At 40.3% G+C, this 22,741-nt stretch overlaps 1 protein-coding gene across 4 annotated transcripts in view; it reads left to right on the top strand.

Moving 5' to 3' along the window:
• Positions 1 to 22,741, top strand: part of R3HCC1L (R3H domain and coiled-coil containing 1 like) — a 94,903-nt gene that overhangs the window by 13,103 nt on the left and 59,059 nt on the right. The window contains exon 1 of one of the 4 annotated variants that reach the window (XM_043597193.1): positions 11,992 to 12,101. The exons of the other annotated variants lie outside the window; for them this stretch is intronic. The gene's annotated coding sequence lies outside the window, so the exon portion shown is untranslated. Of the gene's footprint in view, positions 1 to 11,991; positions 12,102 to 22,741 lie in introns of those variants that run through there. 4 annotated transcript variants of the gene reach the window in all.

The raw sequence follows: 22,741 nt of genomic DNA on the forward strand, positions 1-22,741 counted from the left end.
CTTTCCTTTTCAATTTAGATTCCCAGTATTGTAACTCTTAACCTTCCTTATTCCTCATTTACCCTCTTGCTTAGGTAGAGCACATCCTCTGGTAGTTGTGTTGGATTTGAAAGATGCTACTGTGGCAGAGAACATGGGGACGACAGCCTTCAACATGCCTGGCTCTGTCCTAGAGCTTCAGTCTGGATTGGTTGCCTTCTACTTCTGGTGCAGTTAGCATCCTGGAATCCCATTCACCAATATTCCTTCACTTCTTTTTTGTATTGAATATCCTGTTTTTCATATCCATGCCTTTCTTTGTTGGGATTTATTTCTTCATTTGGTGTCAGGGTGATGATCCCACTATCTAGAATATCTGATCAGGCAAATCTTGAACAAAGCAGAGTGTTAATCATACATAGTGGTTTTTGGGAGTGTGGAGTTCAGGGATTGGAAGATTTTAAGAGGTAGAAGTAGGTTAACATCATCTGTAGATGCACGGTTACTTGGGTGACATTGTAGTTCATTTGTCGGCCCTCAGGCGGGGGTGTTTATTGGCGTGAATCTGTCCCTGATTGTTTGGCTTAAAAGAGTGCCTTTTGGGTTAAGTTGTCCTTATCAACTGAATGGATTTGAAACTGATTCTCTTGGCAGTTTACCCTGGCTAGGAACAAACCGTCTTTTCCTAAATTTGTTAGAACTTTAAATTCTTAGTCCTCTGGTGATTTTCTAAGAAAGTGTATTTATTATATGGGAGGTAATTTTTAAGCCTTTCCATGTCAGAGTGTCTTTTCTTTCTGTCCTCACATTTGGTAAATCTAGTTTGTGTGAGTGTAAAATTCTAGATTGGGAATATTTTTCTTTGGAATTTTGAAGGCATAATTATTTCTCCTTGTCCTCTGTTGCTATTGAGAAGTGCTCAGCAAATTTGAGTCCTCTTCTTTTGTTTGAACCTACTCATTGGAAACTTGTTCAATCTCTGCTTTGTCCCCAGTATTCCGAAATTTAATAGTGATGTACCTTGGTGTAGGTCTTTGCCTGTTTTTATGTAGTACTAGGTATTTGTAGGTATTTGGACGTCCTTCTAATTTACAACAATTTGCCTTTTCTTTTCTTTTTTTTTTTGCAGCTAGTGTGTGGGAATGGGAGTGGGGAAGGGTAGATCTTAGCTTTCAACCATGTGCACTTCATCACTGTTTTAAAGACCTCTGCACTTCCAGTTAGCCCCTAAACCAGAGATCATCCCTTTTTACATTCTGCAGAGATAACCTCAAGTCTTTTTTCAGGGAGCAGAAGAGATCTAAGGATCTAACTGCTCCTCAGACAGCTTTCACTCCCTGCCCTTTCTCCATTTCACTTCCAATTCCAGAGGCGGTGCTGTCCGTTCCTGATCCTTGTGTAGGTTTCTGGCTATAAATTGGGTTGGGTCTCAGCATTCTATACTGCTGGATTGGGATTTGATTCCCCAGGATCTGCTGTAAATATTTGCATGTGTTCCAGCTTCCAAAGTTTTGTTACTTTTTTCTCCTTTTTCCACCCTTGTTGTTTTATATCTTTAAAAAAAACAACAAAAAACACTTTACTATCTAGGCTGTGTTAGAGGGCATCATCTTCATTTATTATGGGGTGGTCCTTTCCCTTAATTCCCTGACTTTGGTTGTGACCATTCCTGACTGGTTTATAAAGTAACAGCATTCTTCTCCGAGGAAGATGCAGGTGCCCCCTTTCTTGGCAGTGAGGAGGTCAAGTGCCCATCTGTTCTGGAGGGCAACTCCTGCCAGGGAACTTATTTGGCCCTGCAAGGACACTAGGGAGTCAGCCACTCGTTCCATGTCTTCATTGAGTTCTCGGGACAGTTTATGATATCGTTCCACAGAAGAGCCTGTGCCTCCTATCCCCGTGGCTATTCTTGTCCCTAGGGTAGTAACACCGCTCATTTATACTGGGCCTTAAGACTGAAGGTTTATGAATGGGGTCCAGATTAGAGGCAGTCAGTAAGAGGAAGGTGAGTGCGAACAGGAACCTCGACGTTTTCCCAGCTTTCTGGGGCAACCTCTGCCAATCTGATGGCAAGGAGTAAGGACGGTCTATTTATTTTATTGGACTGGCGATTCCGCAAGATTCCGCAAGCTTCTGCCGTTTGTAGACCAGCCAGCTTCCTGGGTGTGGTTTGAGTAGGGCTGAAGATCCTAAGAATGTAGGACTCTCCAGAAGGTCACTTTGAGCGGTTTTGTCAGACTTGGGTCAGTCTTCTAAGTCTGGGGCTCCTCAGGTTTGGCCCTCTTGACTCTGGAGTGGTGGTCCCATGGAGTGATGTCCGTGACCTTGAGGGCAGTAGGGAGGTCACAGTAACGGTATGAGGCCCAGTCCACTGTGGTTTGAGAGGGTCTTTTTTCCATCTTTGACCCAGACCAAGTCCCCTGGTGAGAAGGGGTGTACAGGGGATCCTAAAGAGATTGGGGCCCTATCTGTGGTATATCGTTGTAACTCATTTAGGGTAGCCTCTAAAGCTTGAAGTTGTTCTCTTATTCCCTTATCCCCTATTTGGTGTAGGTCCCCTGGGAGGCTCTTTAGACATGGAAGGGGCCTTCCATATATTAATTCAAAAGGGGAGAAACCTTGAGTTTCTGGTGTGCAACGGACACACAGGAGGTCCAGGGGCAATAGGTCCGGCCATGAGAGGTCTGTTTCCTGACAGAACTTGGCTAAGGTTCCATTGAGGGTGCGATTCATCCGCTGTACTTTCCCTGAGCTTTGAGGCCAGTAAGCAGTCCAGGTGATGTTGAGGTAGTTGGTTAAAGTTTGTATAATGTCCACCATGAACGCAGGGCTGTTATCGCTGTGGATTGTGGCTGGTAAGCTAAACCGGGGGACAGTTTCTTTCAGGAGGACTCTAGCTACTTCCTGGCTCCATTCCGTCCTGGTTGGGAAGGCTTTGACCCATCCAGAGTATGTACAGACTATCACTAGGAGGTATCTAAGTCTTCGGCTTGGTTGGACATCTGTGAAGTCTATTTCAAGGTCCTCAGAGGGGGTAGCTCCTATTTGGACTCCTGGTGGGAGTCGCGGCATGGATCAGGCATTATTCTTGGCACAAGTCACACATTGTTTGCTTATTGTCTGACACAACACGGGCAGCAGATTGATGTAATATTGTTTTTTTTTTTTTCAACTTTTTTTTATGTATTTTTGGGACAGAGAGAGACAGAGCATGAACGGGGGAGGGGCAGAGAGAGAGGGAGACACAGAATCGGAAACAGGCTCCAGGCTCTGAGCCATCAGCCCAGAGCCTGACGCAGGGCTCGAACTCACGGACCGCGAGATCATGACCTGGCTGAAGTCGGACGCTTAACCGACTGTGCCACCCAGGCGCCCCAGTAATATTGTTTTTTGAGGAGGGCCTCTAATGCAGTTTTTCCTAGGTGGGTGAGTTGATGGTATTTGCTGACTAGATGCCCTCCCATTGTTGCTGGGACGAAGATGCGTCCATCTGGCAGTTTCCGCCATCCTTTCTTGGTCTGGGTGGCCCCTTTGACCTCAACCCATTTATTTTCTTTTTTAGTGTATCTGGGTGGTGGGCTGGAGTTGTCAGACACCATAGGGCCATAGTAAGGGCCATATGTCATGGCCATAGTAAGGGAGGGAGCTGTGTCTACCTCCTTATTTTCCAATGTCCTTTCTCCTTGCAGTAGACACATTGATCCCTTGCTGAGGAGGCTCTGGGCTTCCCCCCTTTTGGCAGCTGGACCTTCCTTGTCCTTTTGTTGTCCTTTTCCTTCAGAGCAGCAGCAAGGAGGCTGACCTTTTTTCTCATCTTTTTTTCGGCTTCTCTCTCAGCAGTGACCTTCCTGTTCATGTAGACCTTGTTAGCAACCTCGATCAACTGGGTGATGTTCATTCCAGTGAAGCCCTCGAGTTTTTGGAGCTTCCTTCTGATATCTGGGGCAGCTTGGGCCACAAAAAGAGGTGTTTACCATCTGTTGGCTTTCTTGTGCCTCGGGATAAAACGGGGTGTAAATGCGGTAAGCCTTGCATAGCCTCTCATAATAATCCCTGGGGATTCCCCTTGCTGCTGGGTGATTGACGGTATCTTGGTCATATTCATGGTCTTCTTAGCCCCTGCTCAGATACCCCAGAGGGGAGTCTCTTGGTACCTGCGGTTGTGGACTTGTCCTTCTTCTGTAGTGAAGTCCCATGTAGGACGTTCTTCAGATGTGGCTGTCCTAGCTCAGGTGCCAGGATCGACAACCCTGCCTGGTGTATGTTCTTCAAGGTATTGCTGAGCTCCTCTCATAATTCTCTGTCTCTCTTCAGTGTTAAAGTGTGGAGCAGCTGTTGGCAGTCTTACCAAGTTGGTCAGTGGGTCTGAAAGAGGGACTCCATTAGGTTTGTGGTTTTTTTGGAATATGATGGTGTGTTAAGGTTTCAGTTGAGGAGATCAGTAGTGGGAAAGGCTGGTAATGCATCATGGAGCTGCCAGGCTGGAGGGTTTTGTTTTCATCGTGTCTCTCAGGTTCCTGCGTCTCTCGTACTGGCATCTGGAGAGCGCCTGCGCCTGGCCAAGGGCACAATCTGGCCGCTGGTTCTGGGGGAGAGAGGATCTGCTGAGCCTGGAGGTGGTGGGAGACCAAAGGTGGCAGAGTATCGGGAACCAGGGGGTTAGGTGCTGATGGTCTCAGGGGAGCATATGGCAGGGGCAAGACTGGTTCTTCTGCCAGATCACTGGCGAGAATTTGTGGAAGTGGGGACTTCTGTACCCTAGCCTGTCCCTGTTCGTTGCAGGTAAATCACACCCAAGGGGGAAGGGTTTGGGCATTCTCTAACTAGGAGTCGATATATGGGAACTGATCTGGGTGACCTGGGTCTCTGGTGACAACACGCCAGACACAGCAGACTGTTGGGACATCTAAGGTTCCCTGTGAGGGCCATCCTACACCAAAAGTGGGCTGTTCCAACTCACATAGGGGCCTTAACTTGCCGGGGGTCATCTTAATTCCATTGTCTCCCAAAAGCTCCTTCTTGAAGTTCTTGATCATAGTCTCAAGAACTGTGGGTGTGCTCTGTCCCGACCTCATAATGTTCCCATGAGACGGAGTCACAAAGACAGACAGAGGGATAGGGATGCCCCCTGAAATGAGGAGACCAGTCAGATGCCCGTCTGTCCATGTCCCAAAGGAACTTAGGTGACACTTAGCCATAGTGGTCTCAGCTTTGTGACTTACACTCGGAAACTATTCTGATGCCGCCATAGACTGTATGGTGTTCACTACGGAATCTGACGGACCCACTCAGACTCCGTGGGCTTTTGGGGACCTTAAGGGTGCCTGCCCGTGGAGCCACAGATTAAGTCCTAACTGAAGGACCAGATTGGGCTGCACATTCACTCACACACTCAGACCAGAGGTTAATACGTTCCCTCCCTGGGAATCCCTACCTGTGAAACCTCTGAAAGGTCTCTGGGAGGTGATCAGGCTCCCCTTCCAACCTGATGGGTGGGTCTGACTGGGTCAGGGGCCCCAGGCCTTACAGGTGTCTGACGTTGGGTCCAGATCCTCACCTACCAAGTCTCCTCGAGTCTGGTGGGAACAGCGGAGCGGGGCTGGCCTGAGGTGACCAAGCAGGAGAGTGCCGAATATCAGGCAGGGCGCGCCTTCTCCATTGAGATTACTCACCGCCTCTTCATTTTCCCCACCCGGTGGCAACAATGGGCCAGTGCAGTTGGGTTTCCCCGTCAGGGAACCAAATGTTAGAGAAACTGGTCTGGATCACCCAATGGAAGAACCAAGCGGCGCTCAGAGATCTTGGAAGGCAAGAGGTTTATTTCACACAGGCAGGCTCAGAGGAGATCATTCTCCAGAGGTCTGAGACCCGAGCGCAAGAATGGGGGACAATTTATAGTCTGTTACTTCCACATTAGTAATAATTTGGTGCACGCTGCAAGTGGGGTAGGAGGAAGAACTCGGAAGGGGAGTCTTCGGGCAGGGACTGGAATTCCCCTATCAGTCCTGTCCGGCCATCTTGTAACATAATTTTTCCCTATCAGAATGATACTACATGATCATTATAATTTTAATAAATGAAAGGCAAGTAACAATATGGTGCTCAAAAACAATAATTAAATATGGGTCTGCAAAGAGGGTATTGTTATAGAAAATGAAGAATGCTATGCCTTCCTTGATTGCAGGCTATCCTTTTAATTTCTATAAGTAATTTTTAGAAAAAAACATAAAAATGATTCATCTTCATTATAAGAAAGCTAGCAAATACTGGTAAGTATGAGGAAGAAAATAAGAATCACTTTGATTCCTCAACCCAGTGGTAACCACTATTAACCATTTAGTGTATATTTTCTAGTCTTTCCCGTGCATTTACGTGTATTTGTGTGAGGATGTTTAAATGGAACATATTATATGTATTATTTTGCTTCTCTCCCCATTTTTTCCCACCATAAATGTGTATATCTGTTACGTCAAGAGAATTTTTTGTGTAGAATCTAGAGTCCATACTAACATCTAACAGCTGCTATTCATTTGACTGCAGGTTATGTGCCAGGTACTGTGCTAACATCTTTTTCTTTTTTGAGGGGCATTTAATTTATGTTGACATTATTTCAGACTGCAGAAAACTTACAAGAATCTACAAAAAATTTACTCAGATATCTCAAACATTAACACTTTACTACTTTTCCTTTTTCTCTCCCTTTCCCTTCCTCCCTTTCTCCTCTTTTTTTCCTACTTTTCCTCCCCTCCTCTTATTTATCCTCCTTCTCCCTCCCTCCCTCTCTCTCTCTTTCTCTCTCTCTTTTCATATACATACTGTCTAAATATTTCTTGAACTGTTTGACAGTAAGGTGCTGACCTATTTCCCTGTATACCTAAATATTTGAGAGTGCATTTTCTAAAAATAAGGTTATTCTTTTATGTAACCAAAGTATAGTTGTGAAGATCAGGAAATTAACATTGATTTAATATTATTGTGTAATCTGCAGGCTTGTTCAAATTTCAGCCCTTGTCCCAATAATGTGCTTTCATGGCAAAAGAAAATTCTGGATCATGGAGTGCATTCAGTTGTCGTATCTCTTTAGTTTCCTTTAATCTGGAGCATTTCCTCAGTCTGTATTTTTTTTCATGACATTGACATTTTTGAAGAGTGCAGGCCAGTTATTTTGTAGAATGCCCCTAATTTGGGTTTATCTGATGTTTTCTCATGATTGGATTCAGACTATCCATTTTTGGCAGGAGTACTGTAGAAATAATGTTATGCTTCTCAGGACATCATGTCAGGTGGTGTAGGATGTTGAATTACTGGTAATGTGATCTTAGATCACTTCATTAAAAATCCATCCTTGCTGATTTATACCTTTAAAAAAAAAGATTTTTTTTTAAGTGTTTTAAATGGTACTGTCTGCCAGGTTTTCCCGTGTAGTTACTATTTTTCCTTTTGTAGTTTTGTTGGTAAAATATACATAATATAAAATTTACCAGGTTAGCCATTTTTAGGTATATAGTTCAGTGGGGTTAAGTATTCACATTTTGTTTCTAATTTTCAAATACCTTTGAGAAAGCACTTTGAGAGTTTATAGATGTTACTTCTTGAACTTTTAAAAAAAATTTTTTTTTAACATTTATTTATTTTTGAGAGTGAGTGAGAGCATGAGTGGGGGAGGGGCAGAGAGAGAGGGAGACACAGAATCAGAAGCAGGCTCCAGGTTCTGAGCTGTTGGCCCAGAGCCTGATACGGGGCTTGAACTCACGGACTGCGAGATCATGACTTGAGCCAAAGTCGGACGCTCAACCGACTGAGCCACCCAGGCACCCCACTTCTTGAACTTTTACTCACCAATTTTAGTATTGATTGGTGATTTCTGCCTGAATCATTTTCATGATGGTTCCAAAATAGTAGATTTAGAAATTCAACATATAGAATATGTAAATCTACCATTTCTTCTACACTTATTTATAATAATACTTTATTTCATAATTATTTATTTTGATGCTGTTCCCCTTTTGGCCTTGCTGTCCCTTCAAGCCGATTCCTATCTCCCTTGGGCTTACCCTACTCATTCTTTGAGCACTGCCTCACTTTTTACTGCAACAAAATGTAGGCTCATCTTGCACTTTCCCAGCCTGAGCCCTGGAATGAGTTATTTCTTTAAGGAGCTCTGGTTGCTTTTGGTAGAGAATAGTTTTAAAAGCCGTGATCTGGACCCTAGATGCCCTCATTGCTCTAGGCCCTCTCAGCAGGCACGTGGAAGCAGTTGTGTTGTGGTGTAAGTGTGTGTCTGTCCACACACACTCAGTACATCTTCATCTGTCTACTGAAAGCAGTGAGTTTATACTGATAACCTCTGATTCCAACCCAGTACTACAGGGTTTATTCTGTCCTTCCTTTATTCTGTATTTAGAACTCCCTCTTCCAACAGGGAAAAATCTAGCCCTGTTATTCATATTTTTACTTATTGGCTCAATCTTAGAATAAACTTAAGAATTGCTAACTCATACCACTATTTAAAAGACACCTGAGCAGAGTTCAGTATTTGTTGATAGGTTTTTCTTTAGCCTAAAGGTATATACTCTAAATCTCCAGTGTCCAATAGGGTAGCCACTACACATGAATTGTTTTGTAAGTGTAAAGTATACACTGGATTTTGTAAATTTAGTATAAACTAAGGAAGGTAAAAGATCTTATTAGTATTTTAGTAATATTTTTATGTTGATTATATGCTGAAATATTTTAGATATATTGGATAAGATATATTAATAAAGTTAATTCCACCTATTTTATTGAAATGTGGCTATCAGAAATACTAAATTACATATGTGATTCTCATCATGTTTCTGTTGGACAGTGCTGATCTAAAAACCATGTTTAAAAGTTACTTGGATTTGTTTTCTCTCCCTAGCATTCTTCCCATCCTCACATGGTTATGTTAGTCATTTGAAATACAGTTCAGGTTTTTTTTTAATTTTTTAATCTTTATTTATTTTTGAGAGACAGAGACAGAGCATGAGTGGGGGAGGGGCAGAGAGCGAGGGAGACACAGAATCTGAAGCAGGCTCCAGGCTCTGAGCTGTTAGCACAGAGCCCAATGTGGGGCTTGAACTCACGAAACGTGAGATCATGACCTGAGCCGAAGTCAGACGCTTAACCGACTGAGCCACCCAGGCGCCCCTGAAATACAGTTCTGAGTTTATTTTCATTCTGAGTTTTTCTCCCCATCCTAACTGATCTTCCTTATTTTGGAATATGTGAAACGTTAACATGGTTCCAAAAGTAAGAATTGTACAAAAAAATGTATACTCAGAGCAGTGTCCCCCCCCCCTTTCCCCCCTCCCCCCTTTCCACCGGTTTCTACCCCACTCTGTAGATAACCAGTTTCATCATTTTCTGAATTATCCTTACTGTGTGTTTTCCCTCCAGGAATGATGAGATACATGTATATTTTCTGATTTCTTCTTTTTTACACAGAAGATATATACTATAGAAAACTTTTGTGCTTGGTTTTTTCATTTAACACAACATATTTTGGAACCCATTCCATATCAATTTATAGACTCACCCTCTCTCCGTCTGTCTTTTCCTCCCTCTGACAGTTGTGTATCACTACTGTGTTGTGAGGATGTTAACCATTCTTTTATGATGTTTCCAATATTTTGCATTTACAAACAGTGCTACAGTGGCTAACCTGGTCATATATATTTTTGTATGTTGGAAATATATCTTTGGGTGAATTCCTAAAATGGTATGTTTGGGTCAAAAGTTTAGAAGCACGTGTAAATTTCTTAAATATTGCTGTGTCCCCTTCTGTGGGGGTTGTATAAATTTGAATTCTCACCAGCAGTATGTGAGAGTGTTTGTTTTCCCATAACCATCAGAGTGTTGTTATACTTCTTAATTTTTGCTAACCTTAAAGGTAAGAAGTGGTATCTCCATATAGTTTTAATGTTTATTTCTTTTGTTAGTAGTGAGGTTGAACATCTGTTCATATGTATAAAGGTCATTTAAATATCTTTTTTGTGTTTGTTAATTGTTTTGTATCTTTTTATTTATTTCTCTATTCGATTTTTTTCTCCCTCAATTTTTCTGAGTTCTTTTTTTTTAGGGATGCTAGCTATTTTAAGTTCTATATGTTACAGGTATTTTCTCCCAGTTTGTCAGTTGTTTTTTGGTTATGTGTGTGTGTGTGTGCGTGCATGTGTGTGTCTGTTTTTAGGCATTTATCTAGTTCAATTTTTCAGTCTTTTGTTGCATCTGAATTTTGGGTTGTAATTGGAATACCTTTCTCTTTCCCCAAGGTAGAGAAGAATTTACACGTTTTAGTTGTTACATTTGGATCCCTGCTTCGTTTAGAGTTTTTTTTTTAGTGAATATTATACAAATTTAATAATCTTCCAAATGCTAATTAGTCATCCCAGTATATTTTTTCTTTAAAAAGTACAGTTTTGCCCCAGTGTTTTGAGATGTCATGTTTAGCATACATTAAGTTTCCATTGAGTTTATTTCTGGACTTTCTACTCTTTTGCACTGATCTGTCTATTCCTGTACCATTATCACGCTGTTTTAATTATAGAGGCTTTGTAGTATATCAAGGGATAGCTTTTAACATTTTTAATGTGTCATGTTACATCTTTATTTTTCTGTTGAACTTTAGTGTCAGCTGTCTATCTCTAGAAGAAAGTATGTTCAAAATGGGATTTTTATTGGGATTACGTTAAATTCATAAATTACTTGAGGGAGAACTGATGTCTTTATGATGTTGAGTAATGTTGAGTTTTTTTTTTTATCTGAGAACAAGGAAACAAGCTTTCCATTTGTTCACATCTACTCAGGAATGTTTCAAAGTTTTTATATTGGTTTCCTACACTTGTTAAATTTTCCATTTTTAAAAAACTCAATATATTTGTAGATCTTTGTATCAGTTTTTATAGAGCTACATTATTCTTTCTAATGACTATTTTTGTATAGCTTAGATATACCATAATTTATTTAACCTTACCCATATAGGTGGACGTTAAAGTTGTTTATAATTTTTCACTATTATAAATAGTTTTGGGAGAAGTATTATGGTAGAGGTCAGTTATTACCTTATGATAAAGTATTTGAAGAATTGCCTGGTCCTAAGCCCCTTTGATATGTAAAAGATTCTGAAATACTGTTAAAATGCTTTATACGTTATTAAAAGGTATACCTCTATCAACAATGTGTGAATTCTTCTGTCTACATTTACCAAAATAGGACCTTATTGCTCTTTAAGTCTGTCAGTTTGATGGGCAAACAAAAGTACTGTGTATTTATATATTTATTTTGCATTTCTTTGGTAACTGATATGATTTATTTTTTCTTTGCTAGCTGATGAGGTTTATTTTTTTATCCATCCATCCAGCCATCTGGCATATTCTTATTGAGCATCCACCATATGCCATCCTGTAAGTTAGAACTGTAGTTATGACTAGAAGTTGAGCATCTTTTTGTGGTTTTCATCATTTGTATTATTTTGGTTTTTTTCTTTAAAAAAAAATTTTTTTTAAACATTTATTCATTTTTGAGAGAGAGACATAGCCTGAGCAGGAGAGGGGCAGAGAGAGAGAGGGAGACACAGAATCTGAAGCAGGCTCCAGGCTCTGAGCTGTCAGCACAGAGCCCGATGTGGGGCTTGAGCCATGGACCGTGAGGTCATGACCTGAGCTGCAGTTGGACGCTTAACCGACTAAGCCACCCAGGTGCCCCACTTTCTCTTTTTTTTGAAGGCAATTGATAGGCATTTCTGCCCCCTCAGACTAGTTCTCACAGGACTGAGAATGAGAAAAGATGACATTTTCTTATTCTGTTTGGTTGATGAGCTACTAAAAAGTATTTTCATCTGTTTGTGTTTATTTTCATTGCACATTCTATGGTAGGTAAATGTGTTAAACTCTTAGCATTTGCGAAATGAGATAATGAAAGTTAAGAGCATAGACTAGTGTCAAAGAAGTAATTATATATTTTTATAAAAATAACTTTTATTATTTTCCAGGTGAGACTGCTGTTTATCAAAAGGAAACTTTTGTACCATTTGCCTTCAGATAAAATCTGTCTGCATGTTCTAGAGTTTTATTATTCAAAAAATAAATGTCATTTATTTGGTAAGTCAGTTGACTATACTTGTGCGTATTTTATAGAACTATTGTTTATTTACCCTAAATATTTATTTGCTTATATTTTGTTTCTTTTAGTGTCATTTGAATTGTAACTCATTTAAAACAAGTTTGAGAGTGGCAGTTTCCTGAAGGACTGAGGGTCTCTTAAAGATTTTCTTGTATTCACTGTTCTTAATTTTGGTGTTTGCTGTAGAGAGAACAGGGGCTGGTTAAATATTAGAATTAGTTCTCAAAGCTGGGATACTGGTTTTGCTTTGTTTAGTCTCTTCCACTGTAGGAACAGAGAATTGACATCCTTTCAAGCTCTAGAACTTCCCTCTCGTTCATATATGAAGCAGTGAAGAAGCTATGTTATTATAGAGGTGTGAAGAACTGACTCAGGAAGATTATATATTCAGTAAAGCATAAAGAAGCAGAGTGAGTAATGCTATGAAAGAAATTAGAAATGAAAAATAATGAGATAGCTAGTGAAACTGATTTTAATTATTTCATATTACTCTATAGGTGTTCTTTTTCAATTAAATTTTTTTCCAAGAAGACTTAGTAAGTTGATATAACCACTGTTATGTAAGACTTTCTTAGTCACATCCTCTTACGGTCTTTTCAGTCTGTTCCAGCTTGTTTCTAATGTTTTGCCAGTGTTAACTGGGTGGCTGATACGTAGGGTGAAGGCTTTAGTGGCAATAAGAGGGTCAGTCATAGCAAATGTTAGAAGATAATTGTACTTGGGTGCTGCTGAAGCATGTGGCAAAAAATTGGAAACTATAATGAAATGATACTGGTGACTTGAAGAATTTTCTTTTAAATGGTTTTACACAAAAATAATGAGAAGTAAATATTGACGTTCAGAGCGTAAAGTATTCTCAAATGGAATCTAAGGATGAGGACTATAGCTGCAGAAAAAAGGGGAAAGAAGATTCTCCTTCGATATCTTTTTTGGTGGTGTCTTTGCTTTTGTTAGCATCAGAAAGCGTACTTCTGATATTCCTAGAGGGGGTATATGGCTGCTATGAGTAGAGGCATGAGATTTCATTGTGCATGAGTCTGAAATGGCCCCAATCTTAGAGCAAACCAAAATGAGTTTTAATCTTGGTTATTTAAAATCTCCTTGTACCTGTCTTATTAGGAGTATTATTTTTTTTAAGAAGAAACTAATTTGCAACTGGCTATAAAGAGTGACATTGTGTCCGGGAAAATGGTGTACTAACACACTGCGCTGTCCCACAAGAGTACTTCTCAAGTCCCTGAACGCAGTGCTGACAATCTGTGAGGGCCTGTGAATCGTTGGGCAGCAGTTGGGGAAGACGGCCAGCAGAGTGAGGTGGTTGTGCGTAAGTTACAGAGGAGGTGGGAGGGGAAGAAATGAGAGAAGAGCAGGGCAACTCTGGTTCTGTGGGCAGTTGGAATGGAAGCTATTCTTGTTGGTACTACTGAAACGATTGTGTAATGAACAGCCAGAGGTTGTGTGTGAGGCGGAGGGGTTTGGTGGAGTAGAAAATTGTGTATTTCACTTTTCCTTTCAAGGTGTCAGTGTTTCATTCTGTCATCAAAACTGTAAGGCTATGGGGCGTCTGGGTGGCTCAGTTGGGTGACTGACTTTGGCTCAGGTCATGATCTCACAGCCTGTGAGTTCGAGCCCAGCGTTGGGCTCTGTGCTGGCAGCTCAGAGCCTGGAACCTGCTTCGGATTGTGTGTCTCCCTCTCTCTCTACCCCTCCCCTGCTCACGCTCTGTGTCTCTCTGTCTCTCAATAATAAATAAACGTTAAAAAAAATTAAAAAAAAAACTGTAAGGCTGCATGTTCTGTTGATGAGAGTGTGGATTGGATAGATTTAAAAATTTTGAAGAGACTAGAAATATCACTTCCTACCAGGAAATGAGACTATAAAAGTCAGGGTGATAGGGATGGGGCTTATCTTTTCCAGGAATTATTGTAATGGTAGGAAGGCCAGTTACCATATCGAGATCCCCAAATGACTGGGCCTTTATCTCAGACGAATATATATCCTGTTATTTATTTATATATTAGATCTTACGTACGCATACCATCAACTAGTGTTGTTTAGAACCACTTGGCCAGCCATGGCAGTCTTCATCAGACATCAGTACATGGGTTTCTGAATATTTCTGGGTTGTGGAATAGACTTTAATGTGGGGCGAGTTATGGTTCACTATGGTTCAGCCTTTGGCTCTAGATAGACTAGTTTCTGTAAGTGTCTCCAAAATATCACTTTCTGACTTACTGCGTCTTCATATTGTTCAATCTTCTTGCAATGTCTCCCTTCAGTTCTCTTTCTCTATACCAGCTTATAAAGGCCTAACTCCAGTTCCACCTATTTTATTACCTCTTCGACCATTCTAGGCCCTTACTGATATCTCTCTGGGTTTTTATCATTTACTGCTTTTCTCTTTACTTAGCTATCAAATATTATTTTAAAACATTTTTTTTTTTTTTTTTTGAGAGTGTGTGCTCGTGTGTGAGCAGGGAAGGAGAAAAGGAAGAGGGAGAGAGAGAATCTTAGGCAGGCTCCATGCCCAGCACAGGGTCTGATGGGGGCTCAGTCTCACCACTGTGAGATCATGCATGGCCCGAGCTGAAACCAAGAGTCAGATGCTTAACTGACTGAGTCACCCAGGTGCCCCTAAAATGATAATTTGAAAAAAAATATTTTATCTTCCCAATTAGATGGGGACAACTTAAAGGGGAGGCTACACTATTCATGTGGTTCAAACCATGTTATATTATTGTAGTCTTTATAATCTGTACTCTCCCAACATAGTATCTGTATCAGTATAGTATCTGCACTTAAAAAATATTTGACTCCAAGAAAATGCCATTACCTATTGTTAGCTTTTACTAGTCTTTAACATTTATCTTTCTTTTTGTATCATAAGAAAAATAGATTAGAATTGCAGTTTTAGTACCTGAGTCATGTTTGTTCAGTACATCGTACTTCTTGGAAAAGCCTTCTGTAGTGCTCTCTACAGGCTTCCTGATTTTTAAAGGAACATTGCTCTGAAGAGATTATATTCTAAGTTAATTACAGTATTTATTCTTGAATCTCTAATTAGTAAGCTTTCAATCTGCATATAAGAGAAGCTCTTATTTGTTAATTATCTAATGTTTTCTTTGCCTACTTTGAAGTGTAACTTGCTTTAGTTTCTCAGTTTCTCACCAGCCACATTTGGCCTTCACGCTTGCTAGCATAGCTTCAAGGAGGGGGAGAGAGACACAGATTTGTAACTATATCTCTAACATAGGGATTCTACCTCCTTTACAATTGTTCTCCTATTGCTATTGCACTTTTTTTTGTTTTTTTAAGCTTTTCTCTGCTGTCTGTTTTACCCCATTTTTTAGGAGGCCTATATTCTAGTCTAGTACACTAGTTCAGGGACTTTGGAATCCTAACCAACGCTTGGAAGCTGTGTGATTTTAAGTAATTTAAGTTTCAGATTTCTCATCTGCAAAATTAAGATACCTAGCTACCTCTTAGTTTGTAGTTGGGATCAAATGAGATAATATAGAGGCACCTAGGTGGCTCAGTTGGTTAAGCGTCTGACTCTTGATTTCGGCTCAGATCGAGCCCCACATCGGGCTTTGCATTGACAGTGTGGAGCCTGCTTGGGATTCTTTGTCTTTCCCTGTCTCTCTGCCCTTCCCCTGCTCTTCTCTCTTGCTCTCTTAAAATAAATAAATAATTTAAAAAATGAGATAACATGTATAACACTCAGCACAGATTAAGTCTGGTTGCTTCTACTTTGAAAATTTACTGTGTGGTTTATTAGCTTTAGTCTGTGAATCCTAAAGGGAAAGAAAGATCAAGGTTAATGCATGTCATGTTTGAGGTACAGCCCTCAAATTGTTGTCAATTTCAACTCTGTTGTCAACTGTAGGATGTTAGGGATGAAATCCAGATAGATCAGTAGAGGAACTAATTTCTAATAAGTCTAGAAATAACAGACCAACCTCCAGATGTCTGGTAAGGGACATACGTTTTAGGAGGGAGTTTTTCCTTCTCTCTCCCCCCTGCCACCAGGTATATATGTGGAATAAGAAGCAGAGCTTTCTCTCCACCTTTCAATTACATGTTATATTGCTGTTGTGTTCAGTTATATTACAACTTTGGTCTATATTACTGCCTTTTGAGTTGGTCAGTAATAGGTGCACTAACATTAAACTGGGAATAGTTAAGTAGGTGAACTACCGGGATACCATGTTAGTGGAGTGTGAAAGAGGCTAAGCTACGGACTGTTTCCCAGCCTATAAAGCGTGAAATCAGTTGGTGCTGATGCATGGTGACTATAGTCACTGGAGTGTAAAATAACTTGAGGACATGAATTGTGTTTAGTTGTGAGAAAAACCTTTTCATGCCATAATTTGTTTATGTATTTTGGCACCCCCAGGATCCTGCTGGAATCATGCATCCTATATCTTTCATTGTCTTAATACTCAGATTTCTCATGGAATGTTTCTTCATTTATGCAAACCATATTCTCGTCCAATTGCATGCAGAGATGCAGAGGCTGTAAATCTCCAGATTTATACTAAAGACTAATACTAAAATACTGTAACTCTTATATTCTGTTTAAGATGACATCTGAAAATACCATCTTCTACAGGGATTTGATGTACCAGTTTCTTCTGTTTGGAAACTCAAATTTGAAGTGCACTCTACATTCTGCTTTGAAGCTTCCTCCAGTCTGAGAATTGTGTTACCAGTTTCACTGGTTGCTATTCCCATGTTCACATGTGTCTCTGGAGAAAGGGAAGTATGTAGAGAAGGATAATGTTTTCAAATGGTTGGGGGAGTTGGTAGGAAGACGTATAGCGATTATTCTTATGGGGAATAGAAGAGAGGGAGTTTCTCTCCTGACACCTGGTGAGGTTCTTCACCATATGGTTTTGAGGGTGAGGCAAGGTGAATGAGGAAGTTTCAGAGACTATAGTGAATTATTATTGTCAGCACTTTTAAGTCTGGAAGGTTATTGGAAATAGGCATGCCATGAAAGCATTAAAGTTCTTTCATTCTTACCCTTGTTGGTTTTACTGTTTTACTGCAGCGGTCTTTGAACTCTGGTTGCTTTGTATTTATACATTCTAAGCAAATTGTGAATATTTATGAAATTAATACATTATTGTGAGACACCATCCTGCTGAATGTCAAGCAGTGAATTGTAGCAGTTAAATGCAGGGACTTTGAAGTCTTAACTGACACTCAAAACTGTGTGATCTTAAGTTACTTAAGCTTCAGATTTCTCATCTGTAAAATTGGGATAATAATAACTACTTCATAGTATTATAGTTGGAATCAAGTGAGATCTTTCATACACACACATATATATAAATGAAACATTTAGCATAGTCCTTGTCACATGGCAAACACTCATTAAGTGGTAGCTGGGTTTTTCTTCCTCTGCTACTACTTCTGGTACTACTCTACCACTGCTTCGGTTTTGCTTGTAGGGCCTAAACTTTCATGCAACAGAAAACATAATTAGATACGGTTCATAGCAGCAGATTGTGAAGAATATGTCATTGTTCTCTTAGACATGGCTTAATAGATCTTAACCAAATAGAAGCTCTGTAAAAAGACTTTTTTCATGAAAGGAAAGGATCGTTATTATGTTGACTTAAGAGAGCTTTGCAAATGAATATAAACAATTATTTTAAAATGTATTTGGTTAATGCAAATAAAACAACCTATGAACTTAGGGAGTTTACAGGAATAAAATAAGAGTTCAAAGTATTGTCATTTCTTATTATTCACTTAAGCCATCTTTTCTGAGGAAGTGCCTTTTTCAAAATTGGTAAGAGAAATGTGTGTCTGGTGTTAAGAATAGTTGTAATAGAGATCTTGCCCAGTGTAAGAGGCACATTTTTGTGGGAATGGGATGGAAAGTCTTTCTCATCATCTTATACTAATAGAAATGAGCATTGGTATGAATAATGTATTTGGTTTTGGTCTGCATTATGTGATTATTTTTGCAGCACAATTAACTTACTGATTAAAGTTTGTCCAGCTGGTATATCCAGAACTTATACTGACTGAAAAACTGGGTAAGGCAACTATGGTGATAAAACTACTAGTTTTAGTTGATAGGAGACCTGGTTTCTTGTCTCAGTTCCTACTCAAATAACTGTAAGTCTCAGATAAATTCCTCAACCAGTTCCTTATCTCTCTGTCTTCCTTCCTTCCTTCCTTCCTTCCTTCCTTCCTTCCTTCCTTCCTTCCTCTTCCTTTCTTCCTTTTCCTTCAAAAAATTTCTTTTCATGTATATTTATTTTGAGAGAGACAAAGAGCAAATAGGGGAGTGACAGAGAGAGACAGGGAGAGAGAGAATCCCAAGCAAGCTCTGAACTGTTGGCACAGCGCCTGACACTGGGCTGGATCGCATGAACCGTGAGATCATGAACTGAGCAGATCAAGAGTTGGATGCTTAACCGACTGAGCCACTCAGGCACACCAGTATTCTCATCTTTAAAATGAGGTGATACCACATGATTTTCAAAGGTCTTTTTCAGCTCTAAGCTTTTGGGCTATGTATGGAAGTGGCTTGGCAATCAGGAAATAGAGCAATGACACATTTTGGCCACCAGACAGACGGTAAAGTCCAGTCAGTCAGCTTGTGCTATGTATTTGACAAGAATGTAGCATCCTTGCAAACGAGGTCACATTACTTTTCTATCCATTTAGTTTAAATAAGTGATGGAGCTTCTTGCTTTTCTGATTCTAGTTGGATTGAATATCTTTCTGCTTTTGTTATTTTCAACCTTCTAGATAGGACTGGGACAAGTACATAAAGAAGGGAGAAGAGTAGAGGTTTATAGTTGTCAGGGATTCATTTAATTTTGTTCTCCAAGATAGTGAGTGGCTCTCGGATGACCTGTGGGCAGTTTTCATGGGAGGTGCAAGAGTGTGGGTGACCAAATTTTAATTTGTGGTCACCTTCCCCCAAAATACACCGGGCACACACACAAATGACACTCAACCCTATTTATCCCCACTCTCTCTGAAATCATAAAAATGAAAATGAAATGTCTGAAAAATAGAATAAGCACAGCACTTTTAATTAAAACCTAGATTCCAGCCGTTCTTTGTCACTTAATATCTATTTAGCCATGGCCATCACAACCTCGGATCCTTAGTTTCCTTATTTGGAAAATTAAGATCTTGAATTCTGACTTACACAATCCTTTTTGGTAATGTAATTCTGAGATTCTGTTAAGATTCTTTAATGTTTATGTGAAGGGCAGTGATATTTTTGATACAGCATTATAATTAAGTAGTATCTTGTAAAAAATAGTCTATCTTTTTTTTTTTTTTTTTTGGCAAGGAACAGAAGCATAGGTGCTGTTAAGGCATAAATATTAAAGTATTAAAGTTAGCTACCATAAGAGCAAGAAGAACAACACTCTGCTGAGACATTTTTATAACCCCACAAACAAATAAAAACAAATTCTCTAGACTGCAGACTCAGGGTGCAACAAATCAATCGAAAGGGGCCATACTAGGCGCCAGGCCAACCTGATTTGGGGTATAGTTGATAACGAAGCATTCATAGGAGAAGTCATTTGGGGATAAGTGAGCTTGAAAAAAGAGGACATCTATATCACAGAGGGAAACTGTATCAAAAAGCTGGAGTCAGAGTCCATTTCTTCCAGTCACACAAGTGGAAATAACTTTGATACTTATATGTCCAGTTATATGAGTCTGAGTTGCTGTCTGAGAGCACTGGATAATGTGGAAGGAACAAAGGGGGCATGGGGCCCAAATAGACTAGTTCAGATGAGTGTCTAGAAGGAGACAGAGCAATGGATACAGGAGTGTGCTTGAAAACAGGCAAGGATTAGTACTTACACGAGAGAGTGAAGCCAGCAAGGCAGACGGGATAGAAAGAGAATTTTAAGATTATGAGCAAAAGCCAAAATTTTAACCTGTCCAGGGCTTAAGCACCATCCTTGGTGTTGGTAGACAGGGTCTGCTTGGTATATCCACAGCTCCACACATTCGAGGCTAGTGATTATGTCACTGACAAACTCTACATGGTTTGTATGGTTCTAATGGCTTTACATTCAGCTGGATACACATATTCACAGATCTGCTCACTAATACTGCGGAATTCATTACACAGAACTGGCTAGTAAAAAATTTGGCAGGCAAACTAGCTTTCAGAGTGCTCTTAGGAATGGAGCCCAGCTGTTCCCTTTGGGCTTTGAGCTGTTGGAATTCACTGGGTTAGCAGCTAGAAAGAATGAAACTGTAACATTTTTAGCCCAGTTCATGACAGCAAAGCAGAGGTGTTAGAATTTCTGTTCTAGAGGTTTACACTGCAAGTAACTTAACCTGATTGTGTGTCTTAATATTACTGGGCTTCTGACCGCTGAAATATGGCTTGGATCGATGGTGGTTTGGAGAAAGTAGAAAGAGGGCTATCCATCATTCGGAGGCTCCATAGAAGCTGCCTGATAATGCTGCTTTCACCAAGCAGCCATCTGTCCATCCATCCATCAGTAGGATGAAATGAGATTTAGCGGAACAGGCAGCCGTAACTCTGAGACACTTTCTGACCAACAATTGCAGCCCTGGCCTGAGTCTGACCACAAAGCACAGCACTGGGGTTTGGCGGGATGTGGCAGCAAGTGCAGTCTCATTCCCGTCAGTGCAAAGCCTAGAATGTGTTCAGTATGAGGCCAGAGCCCAGCCATACTTCACATACAAAATTTGATAAACTTGGGATGACCAGCAAATAGTAATTTTCATCTCCATACTGTTTTATAAGTTGAACAGTCCTTTTGATGGAGAGTTTTTTGTTTGACTTGGAGAAGAAACAGAGTTAAGACCTGATTTCATTTTGCTGGAATCCCACCACAGTGTAACCTTTAACCTGTATCTTATATTGGTGGAATGCTCTGTAACTGCTAATGAATCAGGACGACCACCTTTCGAAAACACTGGGTGCTTCTGGCAATTCCCAGTTTGTCATGGTAATGAGGGATAAGTCTAAATTAAATTGAAGGATAATTCAATGATTTTATTTCATACAAATTCTTTTTCCTATTAAGCTGAAATTTGTACCTAGGTTATTAGGTAGCAGAAATTGAATTTTCTTTCTCTAACTTCTCTCTGCATTAGTGGTGTTGATATGAAGAAAAGAAAAGAAAATATGGACAGGAAAATGGGCAAAAGACTAGAAGCAAGGAGCTGGATTGCCCATAAAATGGATAGTCAGGTTCTGAGTAATTGAATATTAACTGTTGTCTTCCTGATTCCCCTGCTTTTCCAGGGCACTGAGCCTTCTAAGAGCCTCTTGGTCGGTACAGATCTTCCTTGACTTATGATGGGGTTATGTCCCAATAAACCCATCCTGAGTTGAAAATATCGAAAGTTGAAAATATGTTTAATATACGTTACTTAACATCATAGCTTACTATGGCCTGATTTAAATGTCCCTATTTGTATTAGCCTGTAGTTGGGCAAATCGTTTAACACAAAGCCTGTTTTATAATGAAGTGTTGAACATAATAAGGTGTTGAATATCTCATGTAATTTATTGAATACTGTACCGAAAGGGAAAACAGAGTGGTTGTTTGGGTGCAGGGTGGTTGCAAGTATACCAGTTGTTTATCCGTGTGATGGCGTGGTTGGTTGGGAGCTGTGGCTCACTGCTCCTGCCCGGCATCACTAGAAAGTATTGTACCGCATTGTGCTAGCCCAGAAAAGATCAAAATGCAAAGTATGGTTTCTGCTCGGTGCGTATGTGTTTGCACTGTTGTAAAGTTGAAAAATTGTTAAGTCCATCACACCATTGTAAGGCAGGACTGTGGGTATAGCTGTGTGCTCATGTTGCCTGTTCTGGTACCTTTCCTACCATGGCCAGCTTCCTTGCCTGTTTTCTTGCAGTGGTCACTTCAGACCTCAGTTCCTGCTCTTTGTTCTGAAGCCTTGCTTTTCATTTCAGATTGGGGGAGGGGTCAGGGGAGTCTAATGTACCGGAGATGCCTCGGAAATGAGAGCCTTGGATGAATTCCTGGGCCTATTGATCCACCGGCAGTTTATGCATCCTGACATTCATAATCTCAGTAGGCTGCTGATGTTCCTGATTAATGGGCCCAGGGGCTGTCCATCCGTCACTTCACATTAATTACTGAAGAGGTGTTTTTCCAGTGATTTACCTGACAGCGGGCTGTGATAAATACCTCTAAGCAGAGTGGGCAGTGATTAATCATGGGGCCACACCCCTCCCCCCACTTTCCCTTCCCCCTAACCACAGGCCAGCACTGGGACCTGACCAAAGAGTGCCCCCTCCCCATAAGCTATCTATCTCCATAATTGCTTGTGGATGCATATTTATTGGGGCAATGGACCTGGCAGATAGCATTCTAGAATTTTTGCCAAAGATGATGAAAAATAAATCTTCCCAGTAGGAAGAGTAACTAATATGTTTTTACATGGGGCAGAAAAGTATATATGAGCTGCCTTTATGTTGCAGCTCATATATGTTAAAGAAATCTAATAGAAATATTGCCCACCTACTCTGCATGTGCTCAACACTGTGGTAGTTGCTCTGTGAGCTTTAAAGGGAGGAGAAAGTAGAGTTTTGATTTTCGTGATTTTCATAGTCTAT

This window comes from Prionailurus bengalensis, chromosome D2 (assembly GCF_016509475.1).
Source record: "Prionailurus bengalensis isolate Pbe53 chromosome D2, Fcat_Pben_1.1_paternal_pri, whole genome shotgun sequence".
Lineage (NCBI taxonomy): Eukaryota > Metazoa > Chordata > Mammalia > Carnivora > Felidae > Prionailurus > Prionailurus bengalensis.